The following is a 25,018-nucleotide window of genomic DNA, read 5'->3' as shown; positions in this document are numbered from 1 at the left end:
AGCACTTTCTTTGTTCATGGTTATCTCTCTGCCTGGAACCTCCTTTCACTTCTCTATCCAGTGAGCTTTTACTTTCTACGCATCCTTCAGAAAGCCTGCCCTCACTTCCCCCAAGCAGAACTTCCAGGGACCCTGCTCCCCTAGTAGAACTAACTTCCCCCTTCCCTTAGGCTCCCATAGGCTCACAGAGCCCTTTGTTCAAACCTATAATATAGCACATGTCACAGCATGCCTTAACTATTATTTGTTCTCGTCAGTATTTAATAAATGAATAATCATGCTTTATGGCCAACTGAACTCCTTCTCCACAGGCCCTAAAGTTCAAAGAAAAGGATTCCAAAAAAAAGCATCAAAAGCTAGGCTTGCAAAAAAATAAAAATAAAATTACTAGTCCACTGAAATGAATTCATTGGCTTCTCTTTATTCCAGATGGTCCTTGAATCAACATCCTGTGTTATTCACACAGCATACCCAAGAGCTGCAGCCAGGCTTGTGTCCTTCTTCAACAGACTCCAGCAGGCTATCCATCTCCTTCAAATAAGAGCAAGTTTCCCTTAGGCATATACCAGCTCAGACCCCACCATCTGTTTCCTAAGGAGCAGAGTGAAGCTCACAGAGCTGGTTTATAAAGAGCCAAGAGTTGGGCATAAGAGCAGAAATGAGAGATCACAAGTGCTCCTAATTAGATCCCTGTATTAATCTAGAAAGTAAAGGAGGCCTGCAATCTTATTCCTTTTTTCTTGCATGTCTAGGATATTTGTGTTAATGGGGAAAGGAAGAATTTCCCTGCAGAAATACACTTGAGTGGTGGGACAGACACAGGTGTGGCTGCTGATGCAAGTGCTGAACTAGAGGAGGCCCCACCCAGCCAGCACCTGTCGACAGACCCTGCAGGTAGGTTTCTGAGCACTTTTACTCCTTTCTTGTACTCAAATATAATCTTTTGGCCTCTTATATGTCTTACAACCAAATTTCCCTAGTTTTCTCACTTAACCTCCCTGTAGTGTTATCATACTGTAAGCCTCAATACACTAAATGATCATTTATGTTTCCACAGAGCATGCTGAATCTCTTACCCAGCACCTTCTAAGACCACCAAACACATCCATTTGAGCACTGACCTAAATCATGACTGTCTATCTGCCTGTTTCCGCACTAGTAACCCGAAAAGCTAAGAGCGTTTAGCTGGAAGCTGAGAGATCACCGAATGACCCAAAGCCCACACTGTACAGTTAGTAAACGAAAGGTGAATTTACTTGTCCAAGATCACATTCGTCAATTGCAGAACCTTGACCAATCTGTTTTCAAATATCCAGTTCACTGTTATTTCTATCACATCAAACAATCCCCATAATTCCAGTTTATTTCCTTTATTGTAGATATTGTTTTCAAATTTCTGTTTTAAAACAAACTGTGGTCTAGCCCATCGGAATCCTCAAATGAAGGAATTTCCTGATATCAGGAACGTCTCCTTGAATTGCCTTCAAACTCGTTTGTGCAATGGGGAGTAGAGTGGTGTGGGGGAGAACTGGGGTTAGGGAGAAACTCGTTTTATTCATTTTCAATTAGGTCAGTTCATTTACAAGTTAAACAGTTCTGAGGTGACCGTCCATGATCGATTCTTTCATAGCGTCTTGCAGTCAGTAAGTTACATTCAGGGTCAAAAGGTACACCAGGCTCCACCTCAGGCACTTGGCCAAATATGAGGAAAGATGGTAGATCTAATATCTCTATGTTACGTCCCAAAATAAATGAAAGGAACAATACCATAAAATAAATAAGTCTTGTGAGAGTCTTCATGCAATCATCCCAAAGTCTTTTAGGGCACAAATTATTTGCAGTCATTACAGAAGAAAATTCCTGCATATTCAAGTAGACATCTGTTATGAGTTGAATTGTGTGCCCCCGACCCAAAGAAAAAGATATGTTGGAATCCTAACCCCAATACCTCAGAATGTGACCTTCTTTACAGAAGTAATCAAGTTACAAAGAGGTCATTAGGGTGGGCCCTAATCCAATACGAGTGACATCCTTATAAAAAGAGACACACACAGAGAGACAATGTGAAGACACAGGGAGAATATCACATACAAGCCAAGGAACGAACACCTGAGGGTGGAAGAGAAGCTAGGAGAGAGGAATGAAATGGATTCTCCCTCACAGCACTCAGAAGGAACCAACCCTGCCAACATCTTGATTTTGAACTTTTAGCCTCCAGAACTGTGAGGCAATCAATTTCTCTTGTTTAAGCCAGCAATTTGTGGTACTTGGTTGTGGCAGCCCTAGCAAACTAATAATAACCAATGGGTCTCCAAGAACCCCCAGCCAATGCTGGCAGGAGTCAATTTCAGATTAACAGAGGGACTATCTCTGAATTTTAACAGAACGTATATAGCTTATTGCAGAAAATAAATCCAAGGCTTTTTCCACTTCAGAATAATTGACATATTTATGCAAAGGCCAATAAACACCACACTGCCACTTTTGCCAAACTAAGGTCCTGAAAGTGGCCACATACACACACACACACACACACACACACACACACACACACACACACATTATATCCCTATATTTGGCCTTGAATAGATCGGAAGTTCCCGCAGTTGCTGGGACTATGATTCCAATAATTCCTGTCATTTTAGCAAATGAGATTGGAACAGCTGCATCCTCAATACACATCATTGTCTTAAAAAGATGCTCAGAGTGAATTACAATTAAATTATAGAGCTGTCAAAAAGGGTTATAATTATAGCATTTATGCACCACATTTACAAGGCCAGACGTACAGAAAAAGAACTAAAAGCTGAAGGGGAGGAAAAAAAAAAGCCAATCCACATTACTTACCTCAGCAGGAAATATGATTGAGGGGAGAAGAGGAGTTAGTTATTCGAAGAGCCCATTTTATTGCAACAAAAACGCTTTGTGTGTCCAGAGGGTCTTTCATTCCAGAAGTCGGAGGCACCTGAAGACATCATCTTTTGGCAACTCATCTCTCTTTTACAATTGGAAAAAGGAGGGCCAGCAAGGTGGCCGTGACTCACCCACAGTTACAGACCAGCCAGGGCGGGGCTGGGACCCGAACCAAGAGCAAGAGCGACGCCCGCCACTGGGCTGAACAAGGAAAGCAAAATCAGGACAGCCAAATCTGGCTCCTTGCTGTGCTCTCATCTAGAGGAGGATATTAATTTATCCAGAAATTATTTATCATGCAGCTCTTGGAGAGGCCTGAAAATTGTCCTTCACTTCTCCTACCTACACAACAAGGAAAAAGAGAGGAGGAAAACCCTCAGCTGACATTGATGCTAGTCAATTCTGCTACTCATCAATAATGCACTCAGAACCACCGGAAGAATCCACAACTCACTCAGTCACCTCCAACCTCAGCGTCCAAAAAATAAATTGAGGATAGTAATGCAGATGTGGTGAGCAAACTCCTTGAATTAAAAACAAACAAAAAAACAAACAAAAAACTAGAATCACCATGCATGGTTTTAATCCAGCAATCAACAAATATCTATGGCATGGTCTCTTTGTGTAAGAAGTGCTAGAGACCGTCAGGGACAAAGAGAGCTGTCACATGTAGACTTGTTTCTCAAGAGCTCATAAATAAAGAGATAAGACATAGAAAGATAAAGCAAAACAAAGCAGTACATATACAGTATTTTAAACTACTACTTCAATCATATAAACAAGTTCAGCGCAAGGAGAAAATTAGGTCATTCTTCCCAATGTGTTTTCCAGCCTTTCTTCCGTGAATGATCACCTAATGGTGGCTTTCTTAGTGCCTTCAGGTTTACCTGACTGTTCTAATAATTTATTTCAATTGGTCATTCAATTAAACATTCCTTTCCACTATGTGTGTTACATGCTATGGAGCAGGTTCCAACTCTTGGGGACTCTGAATGAGTGATGTCCACACTGTCATGACCTCAACAGCCCCACTCAGCTCCTGGAGACTCAGGCCTACGGCTTCTTCATGGAGTCCATCCATCTCACATTTGGTCTTCCTCTTTTCCTGCCGCCTTCTATTTTCCCTGCGTTATTGTGTTTTCCAAAGAAACCCGACTTCTTATGACGGGGCCCAAGTGGGACAGCTTCAGATTTGTCCTTTTTTGCCTCCAGCGATGTTTCAGGCTTAATTTGCTCTGAGACCCACTTGTTCATTTTCCTGGCAGTCCATGGTATCTGTAGTGATCTCCTCCAACACCATACTTCAAATGAATCGACGTTTTTCTCCTATCAGCCTTCTTCACTGTCCAGCTTTCACATCTGTACATAGTATTGTGACTACGAGGTTATGGGTGATCTTAGCTTTAGTCTCTAATGACACATCTTTGCTCTTAGTGATCTTTCCCAACTCCTCCATTGCTGCCCTTCGGAGTCTCAGCCTTCTCTTGATTTCTTGGCTACAGTCTCCACTTGAATTGATGACTAAAATAAGGCAAGCAAAATCTTCAACAATTTCAATGTCTTCGTTGTCTACGTTAAAGCTGTGTATTTCTCCTATAGTCACGATTTTTGTCTTCTTGATGCTCAAATGCAGCCCTGCTTTGGCACTCTCCTCTTTCACTTTCATCAGAAGTCATTTCAAATTATGGCTACTTTCTGCCAGTAAGATGGTGTCATCTGCATATCTTAAGTTACTGATATTTCTTCCACCAACTTTCCCTCCTCCTTCCTCTGAGTCTACCCCAGCTAAGATGGAACAAATATGGCGATAACACGCACCCTGTCTGATGTCATTGCCTATAGGAAACCATTCTGTCTTTCCATATTCTGTCCCGACAGTGGCTTCCTGTCCACAATACAGGTTACACATCAGGACAACCAAGTACTGAAGCATGTCTGTTTCTTTCAGAGCAAGCCATGACTTTTCATGACTGACAGTCAAAGGCTTTACTGTAGTGTATAAAACACAGACTGAACTTCTGAAATTCTTTGGTATTTCCATTAAATATAAATCCCCAACCCATGCCCCAATTTAAACCCTTATTTAGTGGCAGTGAAATGAATCACTGGGGAAAAAAGAAAGTATCTCTAATAGTGAGGGCAATGATAAAATCTATGACTTTATGGAAGTTGATCTCTGAATTAAGACTAAAGATAGCAGGTACAGGACATTATTCTCCCATCCTGCGCCCAGGGCAGGTATCGCTGATTGATCCTGTAATTGTTTTCCTGCTCAGTGCAAGTACAGCCCTACAGTCCCTCCTAACATAGGACCACAGGTAGCCACTGGCAAGTGATCACAACCTCCTTGTGACAACAGAAGCCATTTGCAATTAAAGTCCGATTTTTGTGTCTAACTTCTTAATAAGCTAATTATGTCATACAAGAGTTAGTGATCCGGGTTCAATATATAATGAGCAGAATATGACTTTAAAGATACGACGGAGACTGACAGATGTGCCCTGGTAGCCATTCTCCCTTTCCTCAATGATGTTAAACTCCATGATTTTCATCAGGGTACCTGGCCATCCACTAAAGAGTCTGTGGGTAACTTCTGGCTCTTGGGATATAGGCAATTTCCAGGATGTGTGTTTAAAGGAAAGGCATGTGTCGTTTTGCTTCACTTTCCTCCATCCTGGTGCCTTGCACATGGACATGGTAGCAAGACTTCTCAAACACGTACTAGGGAGGACCAAGCAACAAGGAGAAGGAACTTAAGTCCCGGATGTCCTTATGGAGGAGAGCCACCACTATACTCTTCCTGAACCATCTAACCCTGAGCATTCACAAGACAGAGAAATAAATCTCTACCATATTTAACTTACAATTACTTGGGGCTCTGCGCTGCATGGTGAAGCTTGTATCCAAACTAGTAAATTAAGTACATATTAATTTATGTTAAACTAGAGATTCAATGCTTTTATCAGGAATGAAGCAATATGGAAGAATAAAAGTTAGTTTCCAAATAAAAATCAAAAATAGCAAAAATCTCATATTCCTATAAATTCTGGATTTGTCTAGAGAAAAGATGAGCAAACACAGGGGCATGCATATCATATATCTTTGTTTATAAATCTGTTCACATAGAATATCTCTAAGTTTATAGGTACAACAATCCTGAGCCACCAGAGTACTGAAGTGCTTCAAAACCATAGAGCCAGAATATTTGCCATCAAAAATGGCAAACAAATCTGAGGATCTAAGCAAGTAAATAAAAGAACGTGTTTTTGTTTTTTTTCTATCATGAGTCCTGGAGCTTTCATTTCTAGCCCTCTCCCCAACAAGGGAGTCCGCGCGCATGCACACACACGGTTGCATATTCACACACAAAAGAACATTTAAATTGGTTATAAGAGAGCTTAGAGAAGTTCATGGAGGCTTAGTAGTCAGTTTTGGATGATTTCAGGTTTTTTCAAGTACATTCCCACAGTCCCTGTCCTGCCTCTATCCACTCCTCCGAAATACTGCCATCAGATTCCCAGGCGAGGCGCACAGGTAGCTGGCCACTCAGCTTGGCTCTTTGCTATCCCAATATCATTTCATGGTAGGAATATACGAGGAGCTTTAAAAGAGCAATACAAACAGAATTCCATCTCCCGTAATTGCTTCTGGGTGTGTACATTATTTATTTTTGGTGGGTGTGAAAAAGGAAGGAAATCTGATGTCCTTTTAATTTTTAATGTCAGAGCCCAGTTATAAAAGCCTCTCAAGAATCTGACTTTGCTTGCTCTTTTCTTCTTACCTCACTCTTCACATTTCCCTGGCTTTATTCTCAAAGCTAGCCAGGAATTACAAAAAACTATAAAGATTATAATAATTCATGTTTCTCTTTTTGTATTTCATTAATTCCTTTTCGAGTTGAAGCATGTATCATTGTACGACTTAGAAAGATGGAAGAAGAGTCTAATGGATCTGTCTGCTACTAAACGGGTCTGTCTGCTACTAAAACTCATTCAGTGAAGCCAGGTAGCTGGATTGCCACGTCCCAATAATAGACTCTTTTTCGTCACATGAAAAGGAATGTAAAAAATAAGTGAGCAAAAACAACCAACTAACTTTAGGGCAAAGAGCTAAAGCCTGGAGTGCAAACCAGGGGAAAGCCTAGGTACTCGAGGACCCCAGATCAAGGGATTTGGGTTGTCATGTGGGAACTATGAAGGAGAAGGGACTTTCTAGCTTAACGATCTTGCCACTCTGTGGCAAGAGAGCAGCCAGGTTGTCCCTTAGGCAAGATGACTGTGCAGGATTTTGCAGGCTGTTCTCTACATTAGGATGCCTAGCCACGCATGCTAGCGGCGAATGAAATCCAGCTTGCCTGCCACTCACCAAGTGCCAGACTAGGTGCTTCAGCATAGGGCCTGAAGGAAGGGGAGTCTTTTTTGATTATGCACAAGGTTTCAAGTCATGGCCACACGGGGCTGCATGTGCCCAGAGAAGAGGACACTGTAGGATAGCAGAAAATGCCACTCCAGAACATGCCGCTTTAGCATAAGGATTATTTTGAGCTGAAGGCAACTGAGAAGCAGCAGCTACAAGAGCCTTCTGCCCTCTTCCTATTTGCCTAAAAGCAGGACATAAATTTACAAAGATGTCCCCTACTCCCTCTCTCCTAGAAAGGACAAAAGTTAACCACCAGAGACAAGTTTAGAACCTCATCAGCCTGGAGATGGCACCAGAAGAATCTATATAACAAACCTGAGCAACTAGCTCTTATCTTCCATTGGGTTCCTCATATAGTTGCCTTCCGACAATTTGCTGCCCCTAGAAACTCACAGTCCATTCTCTGTCTTCTTCCCTAAAAATTAATTGTTCTTTTGCTAAGATGCTATATAAGCCAAAGTTCTAACCACCTCTTGGAGTTAGTTATCTCTGGGGACTCCCATGTAAGCACAATGCACATGTTAATAGAATTCTGTTTGTTTTTCTCTTGCTTATCTTGTCAGCCCAATTTATAGGGCACTAGGAGGGTAGTAGGAAAAATAATTTTTTGCTTTCCCTACAATACCTGTGCCTCATGCTCAAAGAACAGTTTTGTCCCATGGATTAGAATGCCAGTAACCCCATATAGAGGTAGGTACCAGATGAAATTAAAAAAAAAGGAAAGCCGGAGAATTGGTGTACTATCTACGTGCCCTCTCAGGAATCGGATACCTCTGGTCTGGAGGTGCGGCGGGGCATGCAACATGTGCAGTCCCGAGGGGCCCATACTTGTTTTAATGCTTTGTTTGTACTCTTAAAATTCTTAATTTTTGAACAAGGGGCCCCACAGTTTCACTTTGCACTGGACCCTGCAAATTCTGTAGCTATGCACTAAGGTGAAGACGGCATAGTAAAGTGCTAAGGAGTTAGAAACTACTCAATACTGCAGCCTCTGGGAGTACAGTTCAACATGCAATTCTGGACTTGGGGGTGAAGAGAGGAAGGAACCTCAAAAAGCTACAGACCAGACCCGCCTGTAATCTAAGAATCAATGATGATAGAGCACCCAGGGCCTGCTATGGAAAAGGGAAGACGTAAGTTGTACTGCCGGGGTGGTTAACTTTGTAATCCAATTGCTCCTCCTGTAACTAAGAGTATATTGTGAGGATCTGAGTCCCTCGGGGAATTGTTCTCCAGGTACCAAATAACACAAGACTCCAGGTCAGTGATGGTCCTTTTCATTGTCACCAGCCCTTCCATGATTATTGGCAGGCTGCCAGCACAAGGCAGCAGGAGGGGAGCAAAGAGAAATTTCTTTATTGGCTGGTTTGGTCACAGACACTTTTACTCCCTCCTCAGTAATGTGAAATTTTAGGATTTTATTGTCATACTTGTCTGACCTACCTCCTTCTTTTCACCTTTCAGCATTTCTATCCTTCTCTTTTAATTCTTATTATAATGCGCAATATTATCAAAGCTAATTTTTGATAGGAAACATGCAGGAAACTTCATTAAGATTCTATGTATTCCCCCACTAATTCAGCAATTAGACAAGTGACTAAGGTGAAATGTACTATCATCGTGAAGATAAAATCTTTTTGAAATTTTAAATTGATGGCAGAAATGAGGTTTTAAGACTTAGCCTTCCAGATCTCTAGGTAATGGAATTATAGGTAATTTTTATCTTCTTTATAGTCTTATTTTTCAAAATGTTGTATAATGATATTTTACTTTTATGATTAGAAAAAATAAAAATTATTTCAAAAGATTTAACCTGAGTAAAAAGTATTTCCACATACTTAAGAAATATCTTTTTCCATATAAACTGCCAAAATACTAATTAGAAGTAATTTTTACCTATTCATTCAAGTTGGTTTCTTAACGGTTCTACTTGGCAATATTTGACAGCCTAGCTCAAATTGTTGTATTCTTTCATCTCTGAAAGTCTTAAGAATGTCACTTAATTATTCAAATTTCGGCTTTGAAAAGCACGGGGGGAGGGGGCAGTAGAAATCATTCATAATCCAATCAATTGAATAAATCATATAAAATAAAAAGTAAAATGTCTCCCAACCCCAGTTTTCCTGCACACAGACTTATCTACAAATACATTCTTTTTAAATTAAAAGGGGATTATAATATTTCCACTTTTCACATAAAAGTGTATCATGTACATCTGCACTGAAGAGTATATATAAGGTCTGAAAATTACGTTTGTGAATTCATCTTAGAAAAATAGTACTACATACTTCACTGTTGAATATCACTATGGTCACCTTCAAAGTACTCCCCTTGGGAAGCTATGCACTGACGCCAGCACCTAGTCCACCCATCAAAGCAATTTTGGAACTTGTTTTCTGGAATGGCCATCAGAGCTATAGTCATATTACCCTTGATGTCCTGAATATCATCAAAATGTCTTCCTTTCAATATTTCCTTTATCTTTAAGTTAAGAAAGAAGCCACTGGGGGCCAGACCACGTGAGTAGGAAGGGTGTTTCAATACAGTTATTTGTTTACTGACTAAAAACTCCCTCACGGACAGTGCCGTGTAAGCTGGTGCATTGTCATGATGCAAGAGCCATGAATTATTGGCAAAAAGTTCAGGTTGTCCAACTTTTTCACACAACGTTTTCAGCACTTCCAAATAGTAAACTTAGTTAACTATTTGTCTAGTTGGTACAAATTCATAATGAATAATCCCTCTGATATCAAAAAAGGTTAGCAACATCATTGCAACAAGTTTGCAAACTTAATAGTCACACCTTCATATACGACCTTGTCCTTTTGAAGGATTTTCTGAACATGATTTACTTAGCCAATTTTCCTATTGCTGAGCAATAGATTGTTTCCAATTTCTTGCTATTGCAAACATGGCTTCAATGAATATCTTTGCACATGTATTTTTTATTTACAATGCTACCACATCACTTCTAAAATTCTTCAGTGTTATTTTTTCAATTAAAGAGGATAGACATTTTAAATCTTAATAAATGCCATCAAATTACCCTCTTAAAAGGTTCATCAAGTACACTTTCATAAAATATGAGTACCTCATTTCCCACATCCTTTATTGCACTTAACATTATCAATTTTTTAATCATTCTTAATCTCATTATAGAAAAAGTGTTTTCATTCACATCCGCAAAGCATCTTTTCACATATGTTTTGGTCCTTTGTGAAACTTCTGTAAATGTGTACAGATCCATTGTTTCAGTTTCCACTGACGGTCTTTCCCTCATTCACTCTTACATCTCATTGCTCAGTCCCTCTCACTGATGCCAGTTGCAATCACTCCTTCAAAATGCCCAGTGCTAAGTGTGCCCTTACTTAGAGGAGACAGCATCGTCTAAGGAAATACCAGCTTTATTAGTGAATTTAAGCTTTTAATGTTTTCACACCATAGCACAAGGGAATAAAAAACATCTATCTATTACTAATGACCCAAAATCTAAATCTGTAACAGTGCTCTGGAATGCTGAATACCCAGAGAGATGGCTTAATAGAAAGCACCACACCACAGCATACGTAGCCATGAAGTTATTCTCTTCACTTGAATAATTTCATGTGTACACACAGCAGTAAGAAGCACAGCACACCCCATCACACTGTGAGCAGCCTTAAAGAGACAGAGCCATCAACTGTCACTAGACAATTTTTAAATAATTGCATAGAATATTCTCATCATTATTTGTAAAATTATCTGGATATTTAAAAAAGACTAATATGAAATACACACAGAAAAATGACAAGAGTTTGGTTAGAATGGTGAATTTGGGAGATATTTTTTCTTCTTTTGTTTAAATTCTCTCTATGGTATTTTAATTTTGTCATATAAAAGTAAATTTTAATTCTGAAATTACACAATTGTGATGGTTGCATAATTCCATGAACATATTTAAAAAATCACAGATTTGTACACTTTAAAATGGTAATTTTATGATATGTGCATTATATCTCAATAAAGTTATTTTTATAAAAGTAAAAATTTTAAGTTAAAGTAGTACACTGTGGGGGCAAGAAGTAAATTGAAACTGTATTTTCTTCTCAATTTTGCAGTGAACCTAAAACTGTTCTAAAAAAAATAAAGTGTATTTAAAAAAAAACCAACTAGTTCATTCTTTGTTAATTTTCCATTAATTTTATGTTGCAAATTTTGAAACGCAGTGGAGTACATAAAAGCTACAGCATGACAAGCCAGTTCGCAACCCCTTGTTTTGGCAGTGATATCTGATGAGTAGTTGAAAATGGCTTCTTAAAGTATCAGTGAAATGAGTGATACTTCTGGGTAACTTTTACCTTGAACAACTTACAGACTCTGTGTAGAATGATCTATGCTCTCACTATGCTTATTACAATTAACAGTGCTAATATTAGAAGAGATACCCATTCCTTCTCCTTCTATTCTGGCTTAGTTCTGGGGTCCCAGCTGATAATTAATGAAAACTTTCTTGTGTAGAACTATTTCATAGAAAAAAACTGTTCTAGGTTATTTAAAAACCCACAGAGAATAAATTAGTTCCATTTATCATTAGTGTAATGTAATGGATGAGAGTTGAGGGTGGGCTATTCTTTTACAATTTTCTACTTGTGTGCTAAGCCAAAAGGAAAGGGAGAACTTGCAACGAATATTGCATCTAGGATGCTAAACAAGAGTAATCATCAAGATATTAGTAAAACTGTTTTGCTATAATGAATTTGGTAAAATTATACTCCTGAATGTTTTAAAGTTTACTCTTTGAAATAATAAAAATAAAATCCATTTTAATTCCCAAATGATAAATGGGAAGAAAAGACTATTTTTGCATTGTGGCGGTCTGGTCTACAGAAAGAGCCACTACCTCCAACTTGGGATCCTACAAGTCAGAAGTTTAAAACAACTTTCAGTGATGTGAAATCTGTCCTTGGAAGCTCAGGGGACAGAACACTTCTTTCTGGAAGGAAACTTGAGAAGTTCTTAGGGAGTGAGGCATAAGTCACATCAAAATTGTTAAGACTTCAAAGGAAGAGCATAAAGAAACGTTAGGGTCTCTAACCAAGCCTGTTTCTTACACCTAAATTAATGTACTAATAAAAGCATGAAAAAGACTAACGCAGTATTTGCCACAAAATTTCAGCATTTTTTCTGCTTTTAGTTTGCTGCCTTGATAGTTCTGTGTGCTATATATCATGCAAGTGGCTGATTTTTCAGATCATCTTCCCATGTAACATAGGGGGAGCGTCTGTGACTGGACACAACTCTCTTTAGGATTTGTCTTGCCTGCTATCCGTCAAGCTGTGGGGGCTGATCTCCCCAAAATGCCACCCTGCTCTGGAAAAGTTGAGAAGGAGCCCAGCAAAACACAAACAAAAATCCAGAAGCTGATATAATACAAGGGAACCCATTTGATGAATGAAAAACATAGGAAATTTTTGACTGAAACTAAGTGCTCTATGGCTGCTCAGATTATACTAAATTTGAATCACCAAACACCAAGACAAAAGCTGGTACCCTAAGGTTAATACTTTGGTCTCATTTTAAAGTAGATTATTTTTTCTATACCATTTATTTTCCCCTTCAACTTTAAGGGCACAAATCTTCCATTCAAAGTCAGCATTGGGAAAGCACAAATTTTTTTTTCTATATTGTGGCCATTAAAAGAACATGGTCATGGCTCTAAGAAAAATGATACTTGTGAGTGACATTAGCACACAGTGCCTGGGATACAGTAGATAATAAAAATTTATCATAAGTAGAGAATCAGTAGAATCATAAGTAGAGAGCTCTGTTTATGAAGGTTTTACATATCACTTATTCATAGATACTAAGCAGTTCTCCTTTTCCTTTTTCCCTTTTTTTCCTTCCTTTCCTTTCTCTTTCTCTTTCTTCCTATTTCAGTTCAAAATACTACCACCTATAGCATCCACGGAACAGACAGAAATTATCTTGCTGTATTAAAGGAGAATAGGGATGAGGTCATTATGGGTCTGTTTCTTCCCCAAGTAAATGCTAGAATCAACGCTAATGTCAAAGACTTATGATAAAAAAATCCCCAGGAGAGAGTATCTTCTATCTTCTTTTGATGTTCACGGTCAGTGAGCTACACAACTTCTCACGTCTCAAAGAAATGAAAGCTTATACTATACGGCAGGTATACTGCCGTTATATATACGGCAGTATATACACTCTTTTTTCTAACCCCAGAATGGAATATGGTTTACTTGGGGTTTAAATAAAAGAAACTTGAGGAATTAACTCCTTTATACCTCAAATGACAACAAATAACTGTAGAATTGTGTAGATGAATCACACAAAGTAAATTTGTGATTTCCAATGAGGAAAGATAAGAAATAATGTAGTCAAGGGAATCATCTAATCAAGAAAAATAAAATACATTTCCTAAAAAATAAAAGAAATCAAAAGTTCTCCCTATACAATAAGGAAATATGAAGACCTAATAGACTTTGTCACCTCCCTAGAGATGTAGTAAATCCTTCAGAGTATGAGTCACATAAATTATTCTGGGCCAGGCTTTCACAAACATACTATAAAGTCATATTGACCCAAGGGTGTGTGTTGGTAAGAAACAGGTAAGGACAGAGGAAGAGAAATTTATTGCAGACATAATGCAGAATGTCTTCCAAAGTTCTCATATACCCTAATTTTGATATCTACTTTCCTGAAAAGTATAAAACGTCCAAATATGCTATTTCAACCTACAATTTTTTTGAAAAGAAGAGAAACTTCTTGGGATTAAAAAAAAAAAAGGCATATAACACCTGGAAATTGATCAGCAAGAATGAACTAGTGTACACATATCCTTTTTATCTCTGCCAAGAAAGGTGGGTTAAACCCAGTCATTGGTAGTTTCCATGTAACTCATGTGAAGGAAATTTGAAAAAAGAAATTGAAATAGAGTTTAAAATCAAAATGTTCTGATCACTAGTAATAAAAATAGATATATTTTAGGGTTCATTCAATGTATTATATTATGATGATTCTCATTTATATGGTATTATTGAAGGATGAGGTTAACTAAGTGTTATCTCCATCAGGATAAAAATTTTAAAAAACTAAAGCATTTTGAAGAAAAATTTTTCTAGAATGGATTATACAGTAAATAGAATGTAAATGTCCTTGACGCTACTACGAAGCTTAGATGCAATCAAATGTTATCTTGAGAAACTGAAGTAGACAGGACGGTCTGTCCCAATCAGTGGCCCTTCTGCTTAAAACATTTTTGTGCCTATTTTAAAGTAAGTATTCTGGGGTGAACTGGAGCATGTGGGAAGATCTGGGTTCTGGACCATTTCAAGAGCCCCCCACCGCATCCCCAATCTCAGATTTGTTTGCAGACTCTGACTACCTCCGGCCTTCACCATGCATCACCACCATCAACGTTTCCTGGCATCACTGACCCTTCCATAAAACAAACAAATAAATAATAAAGTAAGTGTTCTCCCTTCTTTCATGTTTTTAGCTGTCACTTCTTATTAGGGGTCAGTGAGTGTGATTCTCATAATTCCTTCTCCTTTCTAGTTTAGCACAGGCTCCCTGTGCTTGTGAGATAGGAAATTAGATAATCAAGCATGATAGAATTAAATGTAAAGAGAGAATCATTAAGTGCGGAGCGAAAGCCTGAGAAGCTCCCTGCTGAGTTAGAGGATGAATGACATCTGTTCTAGCTGCCTCTACTCTGCCTTGCTTACTTCTGGGTGCCTCTGCTGTGCCCCTGACAGTGGAGGTTACTGTACAAGTCGTTTATGGTTAAATCCAGGTATTTTTTTTTTTTTACACTAAAAACAACAGGGAAAAAGATGGCTTCTGTCTCTTTAACATGCAACTCAGAGTTTGTACCGTACCTGAAACATCAGCACTGAGAACCTCAGTATGGACAGTCTGTGTAAGTTTAATTTCCTCCATGGCCATGATTTTGTAAAATGTGACTGAAATAAAAAGTACATCATGCAATCTATGAGCACAAAGCTGATGAAAATGGGGGGAAATGTGCCCCACCCTCATATTGTCAATTCTGTCCTCCATCTTCCACTTCAGTGAAAGCACGTTGTCTTTCATCATGTTGATGCATATAATATGGAATAAAATGGAAGAGATGGAGGAGACAATGTGATACCTGTAATAAAACATTGAAATTATTGTATTTCACAGTCTATAAAACTGCACATTCGCTGAATTACAGTCTCCATCAAGCTGCTGACCCCTGCACTGGGGGAAAAGTGACTGTATTCCACATACCTGAAAACGAAAGGCAGGATTAATTCAGGGATGCTTTCTTTTTTAATATTAATAGAGTCACTGTTTATATGGGATGAAACTACATACTCGTAATTCCCAAACTATGCATAAGAAAAATATATCTTGCCAAATTTACAACCCTCTCACATGTCTTCTGTTGCAAATGCTATTAGCCAAAGATTTGTATTCTGTTATTACAGTCTAATGTCTCATATTTTCAGGATAACACAACAGGTTTATAAAACATCACCATCATCATCGCCATCATAGCGATGATGATCTTTTCTTTGGCTCCCGCATTATTTTCCAAGTAATTCAAACTTCTCTAGATATTTATTCTTACAGACGTTGTTTATAAGGGAAAAAATATCCTGCATTATCAAATTAAGGCAAAAATAATTGCTAAAACATTTAATGTTCAGGTCAATTTTTATCCTCCTGCTTTGCCAGGTATAACACATTTCCATTAAATTCCATATGCTTTGCTAGGTTATGCCATAGGTTCCTTTGGCATCCATCTTCTTACTTGGTATAACTAATCACCTAAATTGTCTTAAAAGCACAGTGTCATATTTTTTAACCTTTCCTGTACTTTTTCAGGAACATTTCTGAAGCACTCACTTCTCTGCATTTCCATAAACTTTCAGGGTTTGATCTTCGTAATTGGTATAACTTTCACCAGCTGTTTCTTACCACATTTTGCCATGAAGTATTTGTGCATCTTACCCCTACATGTTTAGCCATATTCTGACTATGCTCCCCTCTGCGCCGTGGAATGCCCATATCCTGCCACAGCGACCATATTAAGCAAGCTGTATATCCTCCCTACTTCTACATCATAGTATGAAGTACTTCCTTACATTCAAAATATCCTTTTTACGACCTGTTCCTTTCCAAGGTCTTATTCTTTTAAAAGAATCACATCACCCATGGAAAAAACCTCAAACAGAAAGATGAAAATGAATTCTTTTCTTATACCTCTTATCAGCATTACAATAAAAGTCTCTTCCTTTAAAAATTCCTAATTGATTACTTCCATCCTTCTCTTAATGTTATTGAACTTATTGCTATGACAATTAACAGTCTCAACACAAATGTCATCTCTCAGGTTAGACTTGGCCAGATTTATCCAAGAGGTTCAAACCACTGGAGGAAGCCGATCAGCTTTCAGAGAACTGTCCCTGTTTCCCCTATTTTCACTTTTCATTTTGCTTACCTCTGAAACATAGGCTATAAGATTAATAATTCTTCATTCAATTTTGATTCCTTTTATTCGTCTCTTAGCTGCTTCCTTAGCGTAACTTCTCTGTTAGTGGTAACCTAAAATCCCATTCTCACTGAAGACCTGGAGATTTTGAAGCTTCACTACTTTTTTTTTTCTTCTTTATTACCACTGTCACGTTACTGTGAATGTTACAATATGGCTTTTGAATGCAATTTCCTGGGCCTGACTTACAACTGTTCTCTACTGAATTGGCCTGAAATCAGTTACACGTCTTCTTTTGTAGGATCTGTCACCACTGTATAATGCAAAGTATTGCCTATGAATTCGAATTTGTCTTTTAAAATCCACCCATCTGATCATGTAATGCTAGTAAAGAGTTGGGAAAATATATCAATAGAATTCACTGTATACAGGAATGTGTTTCTAATCATTGTATGCCTACTCACACTGACTTTCATAGTGCTCATATTGGTATATTTTTCCATTTAATCCAAGTCATCAACTACTTACTGAATGCCCATAAAGTCTACAATATCGAACTATGCACGTTGGGGATAAAAAAAGAAGCATAAATCATAATCTGTCTTCAGCAATTTTATAATCTCAACAGAGTCAGAATAGAGAATGCTTTAGTACTGGAATATTAAAAAAAAAAAAAATAGAAAAATAGAAACTCTTCTTCCAGATCTTCTAAATAAAACGTAGTAGCCTATACGCATTCTTTGATTTAGTATTTGCCCATCTGGTTATTTGCAAGTGATTCCCTGAGGTCATGCAACAGGGGTGGGCAGACAGGAAGCAGCAATTTGCCATTTAGTTGAAGAATGATTCTCATTACTTAACATCAACATGTGAATCTCAATATACTTTTGTTGTTCTCTAAGGATAATGCATTTGTTTTTTAGTGGAAAATTATATGCTGTAGTGAAATGAACAATTTGGGAAGAAAATTTTAAGACAAGTTCTTTGAACATCTCAATAGTCTATTTCTTATCATACTTTTTATATTTCTCTTCTCATACACCACCCCTGCCTTATCAATTTCTTTTCAATAATTTCTTCCAAATGAATCAGTGCTGTCTTGTGCAGGAAGGGACTAACTCTGCAATCATTTTATTTGGTGTTCAATAAACATTATGGCAACATGACAAACTACGTGCTCAGGTTAGGGACTCAGAGATCAACCACAGGTTGTCCCTATCCTGGAGGGACGCCCAGTCTCATGAGCTGCTGTTGTCTGTGTCAGGGGAAGGGAGGCTGATATTAATCCGTCTTATACCACTTTCCTTTAATGTCTGATATCATAATTCTCTAAGGAATTTCAGAGCTCTCTCATGCTTCTATTTTGTAAGATAAAGTTTATTTTTTTGAGACCAGGAAAAAGTCTTCTCATTCTACTTATTTGAAATCAAATCTCTCCTTTAGATGACTTGATTTCTTCTACATAGGACAATATACATGTTTTTCATTTTTCCCAAAACCCTGCTGTATTTTAAGTCATTTTTCTACCCCTTGGCCAGCTTTCATTTCACCTCTTGTTCATTTCTCTCCTCTTCCTTCTAGCCAACCTCCTCCCATAAGTCTTCGCAGCACTCCTGACCTCCTCCTATACTTTGTTTCTATTTTAACACTTGTCTCATGCTTTATATAGTGACTCCAGTACTGGATAATGTTACTGAAATCTACAGAGCAGTAGGTACGATATGATTAAAATAAGACTGCTAACACAGTATACCTTCTTGAACAAAGAGTAAAAACTCATTACAAAATGATGAGTTTTGCTCTTCTTTCAACGTGTATGATAGATTCATATTTATTTATAGTTTAAAAGGTCTTGAAAAACTGACAGGAAAAAAACGTCCTACCGGGTAGTTCTATCACGCTACTTGTCTCATGTACTGTGAAAACAAGGGCTATATATGTGGGACTGTGAGAGAAGAGAGGTTCCACAGATTCCCGTGCAGGAAAGCCACTGGTGATCTTTATTGTTATGATTGCTGAGGTTACTACACAGAGTTCACAGTTTATCCATGGTTGTGTATAGGATGTGAATTGGTTTTGCATCACAACTTAGAATTCATTTTTCCTTCCAAATAATGTTGTAAGTAGTGGTTGTGGTATTCCACCCCGAGCTCCATCGAGGAACGAAGGGCTTATTTCCCTAACTGCTGCTGGGCTGCTGCAGAACACATGTCCTGGGGTAGGTAGAAGAATAATGGCCCCCCAGAGTTGGCCACTTTCTAATCCCTGGAAACGATGACTATGTTACCTTCCATGCCAAAGAGACTTTGCAGATTCGATTCAGTTAAAAATGTTGAGATGAAAAGATTATACTGGATTTTCCAGAGAGACCCAATGCAGTCACAGTCAACCTTTGAAGAGGGAGGCAACGATGTCACAGGAGAAGATGTAATGACAGAAGCAGAGGCAATAGGAGAGGGAGAGAGAGGGGGGAGGAGAAGATGAAGGGGAAGAGGGAGAGAGAGAGAAAGAGAAGGGGAAATGCTACATTGCTAGCTTTGAAGATGGAGGAAGGGGCCACAAGCCAAGGTGGCCTCTAGAACCTAGAGCAGGCAACGAAAGGGATTCTCTCCTCAAGTATCCAGAAAGAACCGAGACCTGCTGACTCATTTTAGATTTCCGACCTCCAGAACTATAAAATAACAAGCTTGTGTTGTTTTGAGCCACTAACTTTATATTTGTTACAGCAGCAATAGAGAAAAATTATCAAGGTTTCGGTGGTCAAATAATTTGGGGAAGCATTATTCACTATATTGCCTTCTCAATGCCTGCAATTTGAGAAGACCTACAATAAAGAATCCTGTTTAATTTTGTTTAAACCAGAATTTCCCCAAAGTATTTAACCATCCACATTTTAAGGACTATTTTTTAACATTCCTCAGAATTATTGCTCATGGAACCTACTTTGGGAAACAATGGATTTATGCTATGGATGATGGCATCTGGAAAGGATACAGACATACCTGGACACACTTATCTAAATTGAACTTCTATCAAATGACATCATTCAGTGAACTATTATTGAGTGTTCATTATGGCTTTACCTTGTGATAGGTATTGGGATGAGGGAAGAAAGTATGATGTATAAAGACCTAAAGAAAATATTACTGACTCCAAGTAAATTATCATTTAATAGGGGACATGACATATTTACCAAAAATTGTAAACCAGGTAGAAATGTTAGGTTCTCTCTGTGTGCATCTGAAATGGGAGCATGGGGCAGGGGGAGACGAACTGCTGTGGAAGTCTGGAGGAAAAATTTAATCATTTCACGGAGCAAGGTGTCAGAGAACGAATTAGGAAGGAGCTGGCATTTGAATTTGTCCTTTCCATACAGCTTAGCTATTGACCAGAAGAGACACAGAAGGAGAAGAGAGGGAGGGCATTCTGAAATGGTAACATCAGGGTGAGCAACTTACCTGTTATAGCCACTGACCAACTCAAGAACTAAGTTGTCCTCAGATGAGGAAAGCCAGACAAGCCTTACTTAGTAAACCACATTCTTATCTGTGTGATAATCAGAATTCTAAATTGGGGTTCCGGTTCTAGAGAGTTATTAAGTCCCACAAAAACACCAATATTCATCACAAATAAATAAATAGACGGTTTGGAAATATGTAAGTATATATAACCAAATATTTAATATAAAATTTAAATTCTGTCTTAAATGCTCTTTCAGGAGGGTTTTTGTTGCTGTTTTTTTGCATGGAATGGACTGTCTAAGGTTTCTTTAAATATGTGCCCAATAAAGGTTAGACTGAGATACTTTTTCCTTTTCCTGGTAAATCTACCAGTGGTAAGTATAGTTTTCTTCATTGGACCTCTGAATTTCAGTACGGAAATAGAGCCATTTACTTCAAAGAGTTTCAGTGCCAATTCTGTGTGCATGGATGTAACCAAAAGACTTTGCTTTAATAGTAAACAGTAAAGGAGGCCCATTTGTGTGCTGACGTTGGCTTCCTGTTTGGTGCCAATTTTAGTCTCCTTGGGAGCAGAAACTATCTCACTGTTTGTTCTTTGTAAGCCTAGGCTCCAGACCAGCGCATTTTCTGCGGGAGCCATTTAGTGTTTGCTTGTTGAAAGGATGAAAGGATCATGAAAGGTGACAGAGTTTAGGCAGGTTGCCTCAGAATGTGCCATGTGGATTATTGTGAGCTGAAGACAATCGAGGCCCAAAAGACTCGGGAAGAGCTTTTTGCTTCCCCCTTAACTGCCTAAAATAATTTAGATAGGGGACCTATAACAAGAAGAGAACTATTACCAGAGAAAACATTTCGTATTAAAAAGACTTATCTGCGTGGCTTGCAAACATGTATTTACCAAACATTTGCTCTTCCCATCTTCCTGCGACCTGTTTTCCTCCCCTTTGAAGTCCCAGCTCCTACCCCCTTCTCCTATGCTCAGGATGGCACAGAAGCCTCCACTGTGTGACTGCGCGTGAGCCTTTTATGTCTTTGTGGGGTTCTTGTGCGTAGGAAACCTGTTTTTTCCTGTTAATCTGGTTTATGTCAATTTAATTATTAGGTCAGCCAAAAGAACCTAGAAGAGAAAAAAAGTTTTCCTCCTCTCCAAAATAAAATCTTGGCTCCATTTAAGCCAATTTAGAAAAGGAAATAATTTTTTTAAAATTTATTTTAACAGGAAAAGGAAGATTAAAACAGGTAGCATTTTAGGGGTAAAGAATTCAATAAAATTTGGGGGGTGGGTAGGAGGGGTGCTTTTAGCCCCTACAAGAAACAAGGCTATGACTTTCTGAAAGAGATGCCCCTGAACTTGATTCAAAGCTGCTGGCCAATTAAGCAGTTATTTCCTGAAGTTTCATTAAAGAAAGAAAAGGCAGGATTTAGAGAATCAAAGGTCCCTTCCCCAGAAACCTTCACATACATGTGACCTCTGGAGATTGTGTGCCCCCCTTGTTTGTCTGGCAAACACCTTCTCATCTTTCAAGGCAGTTCAAGTGACACCTGCGGGAGGCCCTCTGGCTCCCTTTGGCAGTTGTTTCCTCTGCCCTTTTTGCTTCCCGGCACTCTGTACAAAACTCTCTCAAATATCACTAATCACATTTTATCCAGTTATCTGTTTACATATCTGAGTTTAATTCAATAAAGTTCTGCTAGGGCAATGCCAGATCCAATGGCTCAAAGGCAGGAAGGATTCTGGCCTGTAGAAGCTACTTCCTACTGTGGGAGTCAGAGAGCACACAACTCCAATTCTCTGTGATAGCCGGAGAACATAATGCCGTGGAGAGAAAACAGGAAGGAGGGAAAGACCATGAACCCCTAGATGGCAGGATCTTATTGCATATCCTTACCTTTTAGGACAGTGTCTGGCACACAGCAAGTTCCATACATGTTAATGGAGGGAGGGAAAGATGAGGGAAAAAGGAGAATGGAGGAGAGAGGGGAGAGGAATCAACAAAAATGTCCCATATTATTTACTTGGTGGTCAAACCCATTAGTTACGCTGAAGGTGCTATTTTCAGGCTTCTAGAAGAGATATTTTGGAACACATAGTTGACGATTCAACCACACCTACCACGTAATACACAGTACATGATAACCACCATTTGAAGGAGACAAGTCATAATTTGTCCTGGATTTAACTGTCGCCCTACAGCGCATGTTAATAACACTCCCAGGGGGTCTAAAGAGACTTACGGAGGTTGCACAGGTTGAAACTACTAGCACTACTACACCAATTTAATTCTTGGGTTTTGCAATATTAGACCAGCAGGTTCTTTAGCTCTTGCAAAAGTATTTAACTAGAATTTTGGTCCCCTCAGAAGCTTGTTTATCATCCAGTTCCCCATTTCTCTGCCAACTTCATCTGTGCAACTTGTCTTGGGTTACATCTGGCAGATGGAGAGAGGAATCTCATTTCAAGCCTCTGCTGTCTGTATCCCAGAACCCTCCCTGAGCAGCCTTTATTTCACCAGGGAGAGAAGGGAGGAGAGAGGATGATGAGCCTCCCCAAGAGATGAGAGTATAAAGTATTTCTCAAATTTTCATCTTCAACGGCTGGTATCATGTAACAACCTGGGGTGTGGGGGAGGGGAAGTCTATGCTTTGCTGCTTAGGCTAGCAATATAATCTCTTGCTACCCCGATGCCAAAATATCAATTACAGGTTCATTTGGATGATGGGATAAATGGGTATTCAGACCACTAGACAATGACATAAATAGGAGGTGGGGGGAGAAGGTGCTGGAGGGACTTGAGCCTCAGTATAGAAGTGAAAAAGGTAAAGTCAAATTCTTCATATCCTTACAAATTCAGTAACTCAATTCTAAACTGCTATTTGTCTCCTCAAGAGAAAGCCAACAGCAACGAGAGTGAAGCAGGTATGTAATCCTGAAGAGGGTTTCTCATTGGAGGTTCTAATTAGAGAGATGTTAACGCTCCCACAGCACCCCAGCTCTCCCAGAGTAATGATAAGAGAAGACTGAAAACATACATGACTTGTAATTAAAAATAAATTGTCTTACCAAACACAGAGAGTCACACAGTATTTGATTTCATTTATATGAAATAGCTATTCATTTATATGAATAGGTACATCCATAGAGACAGAAAGCAGAATGGTGGTTCCCAGGGTTGAGGGAAAGGAGAAGTGGGGAGTACCTGCTTAATGGGTATGCTGTTTTATTTTGGGGTGATAAACATGTTTCAGGATGAGATTTAGGTGGTGATTGTACAACACTGTGAATGCACTAAATGCCACAGAATTGCTCAACTTTAAAATGGTCAATTTCATGTTATGTGACTTTTTCCTGAATTAAAAAAAAAAATTTATAATGAAGTGTTTTCTAACTAAAGGCCTCACTACCTCTTGTTGCTCAACAATCTACCACTATCGGGAAATAAGGAAGATTTTATTCCTAATCCACAGTGTTAAGAGGGATTAAATAGGTCTCTAAATTCTAAAGGCCTTTTGACCTTTCTTGTGAAAAGCCCAGTATTTTCCCAGAACATCTGTAGCAGGGAAGTAATTCAAACCAATGGCCTCTGACTTGCTTGGTGCGTCACAATCAGCAGCAACAGCAACTGCTTATCTGCAGTTGCAAAGTGCCAGCTAGATAATCAGAAGTCAATGGGGTGCACCTGTGTTTCCTAGACTCTGAGCCCCCTGGCACCCTGGGGGATCCAGCCGAGTTCTAGGGCGTGGTCTTCTGTGGTGCTGACATCAGATAACGACTATTGGTCATTTCAATTCAGTCGAAAAATATAAAGACCTTGCTCTTTCCACACACTTTCAGGATCAAAGAAAATAGATTTTAACAAAGAGTAGAAGCATCTTTGGAAGAGAGGCAGCTTATTTTCCTTCCTTTTGATATGAAGAAGAACATATGCTTCAACACACAGATCCAAAGCGGTTAGCTGTTAAGTGGAAAGAGAAGCCCAAGAACTTAAGGGGAAATAAAAACATATTGAGAACAGAGATAAAGAGAAGAGGCCTTGAAAATAAACTACAAGACTATGTAACAACAACAACAACAACAAATGGCTAACAACCATATTTAGGAAAAGCTGGTAGGGAACTGCCCAGTCTTACCCAACACCTTCCCCCTCTAAACGCCATAATGTGCAGTCAGGGCCATGGACAAATTCCTCTGAAACCCTCACCCAATTTTTAGAACCATTCAATTTGTCTCACACACTACTTGATATAGATCTGATCTTTCTACTTTTGACCTTCTGACATTTTTCCAACCATGATTTTGTCTCACCTCCCAGACTTACTTAACGCTCAGCTTTGAGCATTTGCTTTCCTTGGTGAGATTTAGCCATTCCTCCGGGACGACAGCATCTAGTGGCTTCATCCACATTCACCCGGGATCAGTGACGTCATGCTTCACTGACTCACGGAAAAGTGTTCAGTTATGTTTTGGTGTGCCCTTCCTTTTCTCAGGTGTATCCCTCAAGACTAAGTCTAAAATAAAGCTCCAGTGTTGATTTCAAGCTCACAAAGGATACACAAGCTTCATAATAAGAAGGAATTTATTAAATATAATGAGAAGACAAAATGTATTCAATGCTTTCAAAATCCTCTAATCCTATTGCAATACGCCAAATGACTGAGAGAGCCATATTTTTTCCCCTATGTTGTGTGAGAAAAAAACATGTGGTCCTGTCACATAATGTTCACACGACACCGACATTGCAGTATT

At 38.8% G+C, this 25,018-nt stretch overlaps 1 protein-coding gene across 8 annotated transcripts in view; it reads right to left on the bottom strand.

Annotated features, from left to right (window-relative positions):
* The window catches only part of CRACD (capping protein inhibiting regulator of actin dynamics), a 256,852-nt gene that overhangs the window by 114,286 nt on the left and 117,548 nt on the right, over positions 1–25,018 (bottom strand). Inside the window, exon 1 of one of the 8 annotated variants that reach the window (XM_033105794.1) lies at positions 2,848–3,142. The exons of the other annotated variants lie outside the window; for them this stretch is intronic. The gene's annotated coding sequence lies outside the window, so the exon portion shown is untranslated. Of the gene's footprint in view, positions 1–2,847; positions 3,143–25,018 lie in introns of those variants that run through there. 8 annotated transcript variants of the gene reach the window in all.

Source organism: Rhinolophus ferrumequinum, chromosome 5, assembly GCF_004115265.2.
Source record: "Rhinolophus ferrumequinum isolate MPI-CBG mRhiFer1 chromosome 5, mRhiFer1_v1.p, whole genome shotgun sequence".
Classification (NCBI taxonomy): Eukaryota; Metazoa; Chordata; class Mammalia; order Chiroptera; family Rhinolophidae; genus Rhinolophus; species Rhinolophus ferrumequinum.
The sequence above is the reverse complement of the archived record's forward strand: the minus strand, read 5'-3'. Positions and strand labels throughout refer to the sequence as shown.